Source organism: Triturus cristatus, chromosome 11 (assembly GCF_964204655.1).
Source record: "Triturus cristatus chromosome 11, aTriCri1.1, whole genome shotgun sequence".
Classification (NCBI taxonomy): Eukaryota; Metazoa; Chordata; class Amphibia; order Caudata; family Salamandridae; genus Triturus; species Triturus cristatus.
The window spans coordinates 1,168,068,635-1,168,082,392 of record NC_140594.1 but is presented as its reverse complement, the minus strand read 5'-3'; the positions used below and the strand labels follow the sequence as shown (position 1 = coordinate 1,168,082,392).

General features: G+C 47.5%; 1 protein-coding gene across 5 annotated transcripts in view; it reads right to left on the bottom strand.

Annotated features, from left to right (window-relative positions):
• The window catches only part of FGF12 (fibroblast growth factor 12), a 909,266-nt gene that overhangs the window by 338,974 nt on the left and 556,534 nt on the right, over positions 1-13,758 (bottom strand). The window lies entirely within an intron of this gene.

Genomic DNA, 13,758 nt, shown 5'->3' with positions numbered 1-13,758 from the left:
TTAAAAAAATTAACGCTAAGCACCCTTAGCGTTAATTTTCCCTGTTCCTTGTTAATATGCCCCTTAGTGAGCCACACACGGCATTCTTCTTTCTGTGCTCTGCCCCTTCATTTCTCCTCCTCATTTTTAATGCTTTTTGCTGCTCCATCAATGTCCTCCTGGGTCACTGTCCCTGATCCCCACCAGCATCAAAAAGGACTCAATGCTGACAGCAGATCCTTCCTTCACTGCCACCTCCCTCCAAGGTATCCAGTAACCCTCAGAGGGAAGCAGTACAAGTGTGCTCATGGACCACAGGCCACCTCCACTTCTCACAGACCACTTTCTTTTATTCCCCAACCGACCACTTCCTAGTGTTACCACAACAGTAACTCACCACATTCAAAGCCCTCTGGCCTTCCTCAACAATCAGACATTCTCCTCCCACCTTTGATATTTCAGAAGGAAATCCTTGCCCCCTCGGAGACATGGAATCTGCTCACCCTCCCAAAATCTTCATGTTGGCATTTAAAACTACCCTGTGCCCTTCACCTCCTGTGGACTATGTCCCATGGGCAGATTGGGTCATCATAACGACTAGAATGTTTTGTGCTATCCCATCTCATCTCACCAACCAACATTCAGTGTTTTAGTTACTATTAACTTAAAAAATGCATTTTTGATGTCACTGCTGATGTGGTTTATTGTTGAGGAATCTGGCAAAAAAATAAATCATGTAATTTCTATCCAATGCTATTTAATTAATCTCGTAGCCACCATACCACCATTGCCTATCAAAGCGTGTCTTTTTCTTGCCCTTCTTGCCTTCTCTCAATGCCCTGTCCTAACTCGTGATAGCCATTATACTACCTTAATGGGATTCTGTCTCTTTAAGGCAGAGGTCTTCAAACTTTTGGATGCCGAGACCCCCCTGTCAACATTTTGAGGCGTAAGGACCCCCTCTTGACAAAAATGTCTAAACCTGTTGACTAAATTGCGTGGGATGAAAATGTAAATAAGGTTATGTGATGCCGCGTATTTTTGGGATAGCATTGCTTCATTGTTTTGATATTTTTTACACATAGTAACGCTGAGGAAAGATTTCACCCAATCAGTACCCATTTATAACCAACATACAGCAATTATCATCAGAAAGATTTCAAGTCAACCTTTGTGAAGGGCCTTCCACTCTGCAGCAATACGTGCTACCACATTAGAAGCTCACCTGGCCCTGACCGGAAGAAGCAGGGGTCCCTTAAAACCCTGGCGGTTTTGTGTAGAGTTAAGCCGTTTACCCATGCAGCTTTCCTCTCACCCCCTCCCTTCCATCCCTCTCTCCTCTCCTAACCCCGGATCCCTCTCTCACTTTGCAGGTCATTTTCTTTCACCCCTTTTTACAACTTCTGAACTCTCCCCATTCAACCTCTCACTTCACCTTTAATCACCTCTTGCCATTCTGTCCTTTCACTGCCCTCATCTCTAACAGTCTCTCACATTTATCTCATGGCCTCTCTGGCCCTGTCACCTCCCGTGCCCCTCAGCACTTCTCATTCACCTCGTCTCTTCATTCAAATTTTTGTCTATTTGTATCTTACACCTCTCCAGTCCCCCCATTCCTCTTTCACATCTCCCCTTTGTTCTAACAGAAGCCCTCACCTTTGGATCACACTCACTTCTTGCGTGTCCACACTTCTCTTCGGCAATTCACATTTCTCCTCATCCCTGACCTCTTCAATCAAATTCTCTCACTCCCTTGCTGTCCTCTCTGATTTTGGGTGCAGATGCAAGTTCAGAATGGGATGAATGAATGTATGATTACTGATGGGCTTGTTTGAGTGAGTTGCATATTGAGTAGTGAGGGGGACAGGTGAGTGAAGTGTCACATGAGTGCAGGATGAGTAGTGTACTCGTGTGACTGCAGGTTGAGGTATAGTGTGAGCAGGACAAGTGCATTTTGAGAGCAGAGTGATCACTGTGAGTGCAAGGTGAGCGGGTGAATGGTGCAAGTGCATGGTGATCAGTGTGAGTGCATTGTGATCGCTGTGAGTGCAGGGTGAGCGGGTGAATGGTGCACGTGCATGGTGATCAGTGTGAGTGCATTGTGATCGCTGTGAGTGCAGGGTGAGCGGGTGAATGGTGCAAGTGCATGGTGATCAGTGTGAGTGCATTGTGATCACTGTGAGTGCAAGGTGAGCGGGTGAATGGTGCAAGTGCATGGTGATCAGTGTGAGTGCATTGTGATCGCTGTGAGTGCAAGGTGAGCGTGACAATGAAGGGCGAGAATGAGGAATGAGTTGTCTGAATGCAGGGTGCATTCCCAGACCCATGAAGTAACTCAGCATGTTATTGACGGGGCGTAGACTTTAAGATCTAAGTTAAACTATTGCGGCATTAATCGGGGATCGAGGGTGAAGGAAATAAATAATGTGCTGATCCTGCAACAAACTTCCAGTCCTATGGTTAGGGTTGCCAGCAGATTATTTTGGTGGCCCAGTCGGTACAAAAAAAACCAGTCACCTAAAGCGGTATTTTCAGCGCTTATCTGTGCATACTTCCCAGGGCCGGCTTTAGTGCTGGTGGTGCCCTGTGCGACCATGTTTGTTGGTGCCCCCCACAATGACCACCCCCACCACGGATTCTCTCACTAGCACCCTTTAACAGTGACCAAGTCTCCATAACCCCACACTCTCAGATGCATTGAATTAGTTATATAGTGCCACTCATACCAGTGTAGGGTGTCCGAGCACTTTGCATCACACACACATTACACAGAGACAATCAATCATAAGTGTGTAAATCAGTGTATAGGAAATGTTACATAAGCCAAAGGACTAAAAGTATAGGAGTCACATGTCATCCATACTGGTAGGCAGTATAGTTTAAGAGTGCTTGGTGTGGAGAAGCACAAACTCAGAGTCGAAAAAGAAACAGCATAGTTGGGAGTTTCCTTTAATAATAAGAATCGATTTCTAGCCAAATTAACCCTTTTTGCAACATTAATCAATGGTCTAATAATGTATTCTTTGTAGTGTGCATGCTGTTCTAGGATGAAAGTTAATAGCTCACTATTCTCTATTAGGACTTTAAGTTATAAATTGCAAGTAACAAAAGGATGTCTCTTTTGAAAGCAGTAACCTGCTGATCTCTTCACATCATACACACTGTAATCTACTTGGTACACGTTCTTTGCAGCAGGCATATTAACCCTCTGCACTAACTTCACCTAAGTCAAAACCTCAACTATACAACATTCTGATTTCTCTCCAGGAAGATAATTAATCACAGGAGTTATCTTGACATTTATGTGAGGCCTGGTAATTGCCTGTGGAAAGAAACACTGCAGCAGGTGCTTCAAAAGCACAATAAACTTTCACACACATGGCGCCCCCAGGAAGCCAACTTTGTATTCCTTTCCATGAAATGCATTCTCACACTATGGCAGTGAATGTAAAATCCAAATGTAAGGAAACAGCACGGTGGGGACCCAGGGGGTACTGGAACCAGCAAAAAAGCCTAAGCCTCTGTAAGCAGTTTACAAAGGCATGTTAAATGGTCTTTAAAGACCTGTGAAAAAACACGGGGGTGCCGGAGATAGGAATCCAGACACTGCCCAGCTGAGCCCCCAGCAGCTCAAGTTTCACTGCAGCAGCCCGGGCTGAGACACAGGACGGGGAAGGTGGGGGGGGGGGGCCTGGGCAGAAGTGTGACTGGGACGGCGCGACCCCCTTTGCATCACTCCACGGCCCCCCTGGGGGTCGCGCCCCACAGTTTGAAGACCCCTGCTTTAAGGAGACCCATGGGTCATGATATACTATGTTCCCATTTCTGCAAACAGTTTCTGTCGTCTGTTGGCTCCCGTCAGATGGGACTGTCTAGATTACAGAGCTGCCGCCGGGCTCCTGAATATTCATAAGGAGGTCTGTGTGGGTAGAACTAGAGTCTTAGGGCCAAATTTACATCTTGGTGGACAGGTTATTCAATCTCAACAGTGACGGATATCCCATCTGCCTAGATCTGGTGACGGATATCCCGTCTGCCAAAATATAAATCCCATAGGATATAATAGGATTTATATTTCGGCGGACGGGATAACCGTCACCATTGTACCGGAGTAACCTTCCACCGGGAGCTAAATCAGGCCCGAAGAGGAATCTCACTATTCATGTGGCAGTTCTTTTGGCCAATATACAGTATTAGAGAGACTTCTGAAATCTGTGTCGGCAGGAAGACTAGAACCTTAGAAAGTCTCTTGGATATGCATGAGATGTTTTATTTGGTGACACTAGAGTCCTAGAGAAGCTTCTGAAGATTAATGAGGTGGTCTGTGTCGGCAGACTAGAGTCTTAGAGATGCTTCTGAATATTCATGAGGTTGTCTTTTTGGCCAATACTAGGGAGGCGGATTAGGATGTCTTCTGAATATTCATGAGGTTTCCTGCTTGGGCAGAAGCACTAGAGCCTTAGAGAGTTATCTGAATATTGACTGAGGTGTTCTCTGTGGGCAGGAGGCCTGGAGCCTTAGTTTTCGGATGCTTTCATAGACCAGCAGCTCTAGGTGTGTGTCCCTGTGGACTTGATTCCACTATCTGTGGTCAAGTTGCACGAGGAAGCACATGGGTCACAAGAGGCAGTGAGTATCCTGAAGTGACCTCACAGCGTCACCAAGTACGGTGTAACACAAGATTACAGTAAGATCACACTTCCAGCTTTCCTTGTTGTCCACAAAATGTTGGTCTCCCTGGTCAGTTTCCAGGCATGCTTGAGGTATTCAGAAATAGCAGCTTAGGATGGACACAGGTGTTTTTTCACAGGATCTGCCCAACTCTTCAATGTGCCAAAGAAAAGTTTGACAACAAAGACATTCTTGTTTCATTGCAGAAATGTGTTAATATTCAGACACGGTGCTGAGTTCATTACATTTGCTATGGTAATCATGGATCATTTGTTATCACAATGGAGAACGAGAGACAATTGAACCAGTTGCACTCTCCCGCTGCCGATACTCTCGCACACGAGCAACTGATTGATCAAGAATTCTAACTGGGGAAGAAAAGAGATTCCCTCTGTATCAGGAAGTTGGTATTCGCATCTGCCGTATCCAAATGTAGTGGAATATCCCAAGATATTGGAGTAGACACCTCACTCACTTATCTTGACATGCTTCATCATCGGCGTCTATCCACACCCTGGTAAGATGGTACCACCAGGGCAGACACAACCATAAATGGAATGGGAGTTCTTTGATAAAGTCACGCTGGACATGCAGGGATCCAGAAGAGTGATTAGTTAAAAATACCTCTAGGTATACCCAAAGATGCTTCTTTATTTTGAGGGTACCTAGGGTATAAATAAAATTGTGAATTTCTTGGGTTCTATTAAATATAATTGTTCAATTATACCCTTCTTGCCAACATGTTTCCACCCACTCCAGGAGCCTGATTGGGTCTGGGGCTTTCCAGGAGCTCGATTGGGTCTACGTTTTGTGTATCGCTGCTCTCTCGTGCACGCACACCATGCACACTCCTGAGGCCTAACGCTTTCAACTGCTGTGCTCTTTTCCCAGAGGTTTTTCCTCTAGTTTGTTATGCCACGGGTCATGCGGTTCATGCGGGTGGTGCTGTCTTGTAGTCACACATTCTTCAAAGATGTCAACAGGGTATTCACTAGTTTGTAGTGAATTCTCTTTACAGTAAAAGTCCCTCTTCTAGCACCAACATTACAGGATGCTCAGACACACTGCAGTGACTAATAAATATTTTTATAATGCAGATTGCAAATACAGTCGCGACAATCAAACTGTTTCTATGATGTCAGCAGCATCACAAGGAGGATGCAGAGAGACCCCTGTCCTCTCTTCCACAAGGCGAGGTTCTTTAGAAGCAATCGAAGGGTGTCACTTAGGGTTGGAGCTGAGTAGGAGCACAAGGTTTGCAAAATGGCTGCTTTTCTGTAGATGGTGTTTTTTTATGTCGCTGTGCTTTTGGGGACAGAGGAAATAGGATGGTCCTGGTATGAGAGAATTGATTTAGGATTTAAGTTTTGATCCATCTTCTTGTTTCCAGACAGATGTAAAAGTTTCCTTTGAATAACTTTCCTCATTAAGAGCAGCCTGTGTGGTGTGCCCTACAGTGTCGCATCTTGAGAGCCGAGTACTCCTCGGGTACCACGCGGATGAGCTCGGCTGGAGGGGACCAGTGGTGGGTAAGAAACTGAGCGTTATCTCTGCCTCTCAACCCTCTCCTCACAGGCTCTGAAACTACAGGTAATCAATTGCATTGTCAATGCGGCACTGCATCAGCCTCATTTGTATCTTTAATTAGCAAGTCAATTATGAGAGATCATTTAAACATTTACTTGAAAAATGAGGCATATCTCCAGGATAATGAGAGTAAATCGGTGTCATCACTCACCTCCTCAAGTGATGTTTTGTGAACCATAAATCCTGGGCCTGTTTTTGAAAGTGTGTGCAAAGTGATGGCACAGAACTCCTCACATGGCTTTGGCAAACCGTGTCTCTCCTTCATGAGTAATCCATTATTGTGAAGCAGAAAACTTGGAATTATGTGGTTATTGTGCCCTGGAAAACATATAAAGTGCGGTAGTGGACTTTGCCCCGGGAGGAATTAACAAATAGTAAATCCGGCCCAGACTAAATGAGGGTCATCGTCGCTCTAGTTGATAAAGCCAAAAAGACGAGTCAGTGTCCCCCTTTCTGCATTTTGGAACACCGCAGCGGCAGAGGACATCTAAAAACTCCATCTCATATATCTTCTGAACCCGTCTCCTGAGTTCCTTGTAATTCATGTCATCATCTTTTTCCAGCTCACCTTATAGGAAGTTACGCAGAGTTCTATATATAAACCTATCCATGATGGCTGCTCTTCTGTGTTTTTTCTCCATGTTATCCCATTCCAAGATGGCAACAATGAGGATTCTGGGATAGCTTCCTGTCTGGGAGTATTAAAGCATCAGAAGCATGGAGGCAGGTGCTCCAAAGTCTTCTTAGAGTTCTTTCTTCACATTCTTCACCCCTTCTTCTCCTGTCTTATGTCCTTCAGCCTCGGTTTTTTGGCATCTGTGGCAATTCCTGAAATCAGTTTCCCTTGTGAGTGCAAAAGTTAACACTAAGGTGATGTCACTAGGCATTTATTATGAGTTCCCAGTGGACGCCATCCAAGACCATCTCAGTTCTAGGTTTTTCTTAACAAGGTATCTCTCCTAAGCCCAACAGGCAAAGAAAACCTAGTGAGGTATCTATTGACTTCATGCAGCAGTATCGGGTATGTACATTTTTCTTGGAAAACATTCTTTCTCTACTTAAATTTGCAAAAAGTTTGTCTATTTTGAGGGTAATGTGACTCGCCCTTTGGGTGGTCAAGTTCTGCATTCTCGTGTTTATACGTATTCACATGGTTTCAGGGTGGTTGGATGTGGTCGCTACCACCATGGGTGAGACCCATAGTGGCGGCCCGATGACTTTTTCATTCTCCCCCCCATTTATCTGATCTCATCAGTTCTGCCTTCTACTTTTTGATGTAAATGAAAATGTATTTTGTGTCTGAAAGCATCAGTTGTATGGATTCATCACTGTGCAGTTTCACTGGTTTCGACTGAGAGATCCAAAACCCATGACCAGTTCTTTTTAACTTGTTCAGGATACTGTCTATATTTCTGGTGTTTATACTAAGAGCACAGAAAATGAGCCGGTGGTTTTCGAACATGGACAACTGAAAAGGGTTCCTATGCCCCTTTCCGGGATGAAGAAGATTGTCTGGAGCACTACTTTGTGGTTCTGAATCGATGTAGTGAGAACCCCCTGCTGTACGATGTGATTTGTGGCTTCGGTACCTATAGCTGCATTTCCTGGTTGGCTTCAACAATGGTTTGGATTTGATATTCGCAAAGTGCTTCCTGTCGTTAACAGCTATGACATTTCCAAAGTACAAGGGAACAATGGTCATTAGTTCATATATTTTGACTTCACATTAGGCAGGGTCTTTCTTCCAGCATTCTCTTGGTCTTTGGCAGATATTTTGAACACCTTTACTCCCAGTGGTGAATTCTTGGAGATGCATTCATTCTCCTGTCGGTGGTGTTTAGTGCTGCATGTCTTCAGATGTGGAGTGTATGACATGCACCCCTGTTGCCACTGGTCCTCTTCTGCTGGCGGAGTCCTCTAGTCCCCTCTACACACTCTGAAAGTGATTTAGTCTCCCTCAAGCGCAGGATGTTTTCCCTTGAGCATGGCAGTGGTTGCTGTTTGAGATCCAAACCACAATACCCATACACAGTTTGTTCACTTTGGTTTGCTCTTTTTGACAAGTATTTAATCAGGTGGTCACTTTGGCTCAGACGGCGTCCACTATTTCAGTCTTGACTGGACGTGGCAACTCGTCCCACTCTTCTACGCCCTTCTTGGCAGTGTGACCAGTCCACGTCCTTCTTGGCAGTGCTGTTTCCATCATGGTTGCACAGGGTTGGCTTGCTTGTGTGACCAGTCCACGTCCTTCTTGGCAGTGCTGTTTCCATCATGGTTGCACAGGGTTGGCTTGCTTGTGTGACCAGTCCACGTCCTTCTTGGCAGTGCTGTTTCCATCATGGTTGCACAGGGTTGGCTTGCTTGTGTGACCAGTCCACGTCCTTCTTGGCAGTGCTGTTTCCATCATGGTTGCACAGGGTTGGCTTGCTTGTGTGACCAGTCCACGTCCTTCTTGGCAGTGCTGTTTCCATCATGGTTGCGCAGGGTTGGCTTGCTTGTGTGACCAATCTACGCCCCTCTTGGCAGTGCTGTTTCCAGCATGGTTGCGCAGGGTTGGCTTGCTTGTGTGACCAGTCTACGCCCTTCTTGGCAGTGCTGTTTCCATCATGGCTGCACAGGGTTGGCTTGCTTGTGTGACCAGTCTACGCCCTTCTTGGCAGTGCTGTTTCCAGCATGGCTGCACAGGGTTGGCTTGCTTGTGTGACCAGTCTACGCCCTTCTTGGCAGTGCTGTAACCATCATGGTTGTACAGGGTTGGCTTGCTTGTGTGACCAGTCTAGGCCCTTCGTGGCAGAGCTGTTTCCATCATGGCTGCACAGGTTTGGCTTGCTTGTGTGACCAGTCTACGCCCTTCTTGGCAGTGCCGTTTCCATCATGGTTGCACAGGGTTGGCTTGCTTGTGTGACCAGTCTACGCCCGTCTTGGCAGTTCTGTTTCCATCATGGTTGCACAGGGTGGCTTGCTTGTGTGACCAGTCTACTCCCTTCTTGGCAGTGCTGTTTCCATCATGGTTGTACAGGGTTGGCTTGCTTGTGTGACCAGTTTACGCCCTTCTTGGCAGTGCTGTTTCCATAATGGTTGCACAGGGTTGGCTTGCTTGTGTGACCAGTCTACGCCCTTCTTGGCAGTGCTGTAACCATCATGGTTGCACAAGGTTGGCTTGCTTGTGTGACCAGTCTACGCCCTTCTTGGCAGTGCTGTTTCCATCATGGTTGCACAGGGTTGGCTTGCTTGTGTGACCAGTCTATGCCCTTCTTGGCAGTGCTGTTTCCATCATGGTTGCACAGGGTGGCTTGCTTGTGTGACCAGTCTACGCCCTTCTTGGCAGTGCTGTTTCCATCATGGTTGCACAGGGTGGCTTGCTTGTGTGACCAGTCTACGCCCTTCTTGGCAGTGCTGTTTCCATCATGGCTGCACAGGGTTGGCTTGCTTGTGTGACCAGTCTACGCCCTTCTTGGCAGTGCCGTTTCCATCATGGTTGCACAGGGTTGGCTTGCTTGTGTGACCAGTCTACGCCCTTCTTGGCAGTTCTGTTTCCATCATGGTTGCACAGGGTGGCTTGCTTGTGTGACCAGTCTACTCCCTTCTTGGCAGTGCTGTTTCCATCATGGTTGTACAGGGTTGGCTTGCTTGTGTGACCAGTTTACGCCCTTCTTGGCAGTGCTGTTTCCATAATGGTTGCACAGGGTTGGCTTGCTTGTGTGACCAGTCTACGCCCTTCTTGGCAGTGCTGTAACCATCATGGTTGCACAAGGTTGGCTTGCTTGTGTAACCAGTCTACGCCCTTCTTGGCAGTGCTGTTTCCATCATGGTTGCACAGGGTTGGCTTGCTTGTGTGACCACTCCACGCCCTTCTTGGCAGTGCTGTTTCCATCATGGTTGTACAGGGTGGCTTGCTTGTGTGACCAGTCTACTCCCTTCTTGGCAGTGCTGTTTCCATCATGGTTGCACAGGGTTGGCTTGCTTGTGTAACCAGTCTACGCCCTTCTTGGCAGTGCTGTTTCCATCATGGTTGCACAGGGTTGGCTTGCTTGTGTGATCAGTCTATGCCCTTCTTGGCAGTGCTGTTTCCATCATGGTTGCACAGGGTGGCTTGCTTGTGTGACCAGTCTACGCCCTTCTTGGCAGTGCCGTTTCCATCATGGTTGCACAGGGTTGGCTTGCTTGTGTGACCAGTCTACGCCCGTCTTGGCAGTTCTGTTTCCATCATGGTTGCACAGGGTGGCTTGCTTGTGTGACCAGTCTACTCCCTTCTTGGCAGTGCTGTTTCCATCATGGTTGTACAGGGTTGGCTTGCTTGTGTGACCAGTTTACGCCCTTCTTGGCAGTGCTGTTTCCATAATGGTTGCACAGGGTTGGCTTGCTTGTGTGACCAGTCTACGCCCTTCTTGGCAGTGCTGTAACCATCATGGTTGCACAAGGTTGGCTTGCTTGTGTGACCAGTCTACGCCCTTCTTGGCAGTGCTGTTTCCATCATGGTTGCACAGGGTTGGCTTGCTTGTGTGACCAGTCTATGCCCTTCTTGGCAGTGCTGTTTCCATCATGGTTGCACAGGGTGGCTTGCTTGTGTGACCAGTCTACGCCCTTCTTGGCAGTGCTGTTTCCATCATGGTTGCACAGGGTGGCTTGCTTGTGTGACCAGTCTACGCCCTTCTTGGCAGTGCTGTTTCCATCATGGCTGCACAGGGTTGGCTTGCTTGTGTGACCAGTCTACGCCCTTCTTGGCAGTGCCGTTTCCATCATGGTTGCACAGGGTTGGCTTGCTTGTGTGACCAGTCTACGCCCTTCTTGGCAGTTCTGTTTCCATCATGGTTGCACAGGGTGGCTTGCTTGTGTGACCAGTCTACTCCCTTCTTGGCAGTGCTGTTTCCATCATGGTTGTACAGGGTTGGCTTGCTTGTGTGACCAGTTTACGCCCTTCTTGGCAGTGCTGTTTCCATAATGGTTGCACAGGGTTGGCTTGCTTGTGTGACCAGTCTACGCCCTTCTTGGCAGTGCTGTAACCATCATGGTTGCACAAGGTTGGCTTGCTTGTGTAACCAGTCTACGCCCTTCTTGGCAGTGCTGTTTCCATCATGGTTGCACAGGGTTGGCTTGCTTGTGTGACCACTCCACGCCCTTCTTGGCAGTGCTGTTTCCATCATGGTTGTACAGGGTGGCTTGCTTGTGTGACCAGTCTACTCCCTTCTTGGCAGTGCTGTTTCCATCATGGTTGCACAGGGTTGGCTTGCTTGTGTAACCAGTCTACGCCCTTCTTGGCAGTGCTGTTTCCATCATGGTTGCACAGGGTTGGCTTGCTTGTGTGATCAGTCTATGCCCTTCTTGGCAGTGCTGTTTCCATCATGGTTGCACAGGGTGGCTTGCTTGTGTGACCAGTCTACGCCCTTCTTGGCAGTGCTGTTTCCATCATGGTTGCACAGGGTGGCTTGCTTGTGTGACCAGTCTACGCCCTTCTTGGCAGTGCTGTTTCCGTCATGGTTGCACAGGGTGGCTTGCTTGTGTGACCAGTCTACGCCCTTCTTGGCAGTGCTGTTTCCATCATGGTTGCACAGGGTTGGCTTGCTTGTGTGACCAGTCTATGCCCTTCTTGGCAGTGCTGTTTCCATCATGGTTGCACAGGGTGGCTTGCTTGTGTGACCAGTCTACGCCCTTCTTGGCAGTGCTGTTTCCGTCATGGTTGCACAGGGTGGCTTGCTTGTGTGACCAGTCTACGCCCTTCTTGGCAGTGCTGTTTCCGTCATGGTTGCACAGGGTGGCTTGCTTGTGTGACCAGTCTACGCCCTTCTTGGCAGTGCTGTTTCCGTCATGGTTGCACAGGGTTGGCTTGCTTGTGTGACCAGCCCAGCGTGAGTAGGATGGTCTTGACTTTCTGAGGATCTAAATCCTTAGAACAGGCATTGCTGTCACTGAATAAGTTGTGCCCTTACTTCTTTGTTCACATTAGCTTCAGTGTTGGAAGCAGGTAATTTCCTGAGGAGGGCATAGAAATAACCAATCAACTTCCTTCTGTTTGGCTTGTCCTAACACAAATCATTCGTAATCAGGATTGATTTGTGGGTTAAAATCGGCTTCAACTGTGACGACTGCTGCATTATAGTCATTGTCGACATTTGGCAGGTTCAGGAAAAGCTCATATATGTCTTCCCCGCACAGTGTAACAGGAGCTGTCTCTTTACCCTCGGGTCTGTCTTTGTGGTAGCCACAAACTTACTATTGAGCCTGCCCATGCAGACTGGGGGTGCAGAGCTCACAAAAAGGGGACATACTTCTGATGATGTTGTCCGCATGTATTGCCAGGACTACCACTCCCCGAGTGGCTGTGGGATGGCTTGTGTTACAACTGCTTGTTGGGGTTCTGCTGCAGAGAGTCTCATGAGGGCATGGACACTGCCTTCCTTGGCTCCTTCTGTCAAGTTCTGGCAGTTTAGCAGGAATAAAATGTCTGGGGTGCCTGTTTCCGAATCGCTTTTGGTCAGGGTTCAGTACTCATGTCTTTCTGCTCTGCTCTATTATTGTCGATCGTTCCATCACATGGCTTCCCCTCCAGTCGCAGTGCCTGCGTTGTGGCTGAATGATGGCACGGGGTGGGCGAGTGCTGTTTCTACTCACCAGTGCTTGGAAGCATCAATCCAAATGCTCTGCTCTACCAGTATTTTACTGGGCTCCAGGTGAGTCATGCTCCAATGAGCCTTGGGTTTGTACCAAATGAACCACTTTCACAAGCAGGCAGGTCGCAGGAGCTGATGTTTCTCGCTGGCTGTGCACCTTTTCGTATTTTCGTCATGCTCAGTAGCTCTGGAATGGTGGAGCATTCAGAGTCTTTTCGGGCTGACTCACCGAGTCCGGTGAACTGGGAGCACAAAAGTCAGGAGGTCCGTCTCGCTTCATTGCCAATGTGGTGTTGCAGTATTGGGGCAATAACCACAAATTGGGCACTTTGGACGCAGTACCTAAACTGAGCTCGATCATGATGGTCCTTATATGTATTAGCTCAGAAACAACATGCGTGTCATCACCGCACATGTGTTATGGACCAAACAGTTCAGAGTGACTCACTACAGTTCTTTTCTCCATTTCACCCAAAGCGCCTGGTTTCATTGGACGTGGACCTGGTCTCCCAGTCACTTGGACTTCCTTGGATTGCAAGGAGACTGTGCACCAGTCCAAAGAGATGTTTGTCATTAACTGACCCTGGTGCTTGCAAATGCTTGTTTACCTCTTACCATCGCCACTGATTTTATTGCACGTCTTCCACCATTGGATGGCGATAGAGTAATAGTGGTTGCTATGGATGTTTTTTTCCAAGATGAGTCTTTTGATGCCTTAGCAGAGAATGGCATCAGCTGAATCCCTGGCTCCGATCATTTACAAGACATTTTCGTCTTCACGGCTTACCACGAGTAATAATCTCTGACTGTGATTCCAACCTTATTTCCCATTTTTGAAGGCATTTTGTAAAATTTTACAGATTCAATTTTCTCTGTTCTCTGGTTTCCAAACTCAGTCTAATGCTCAGACTGA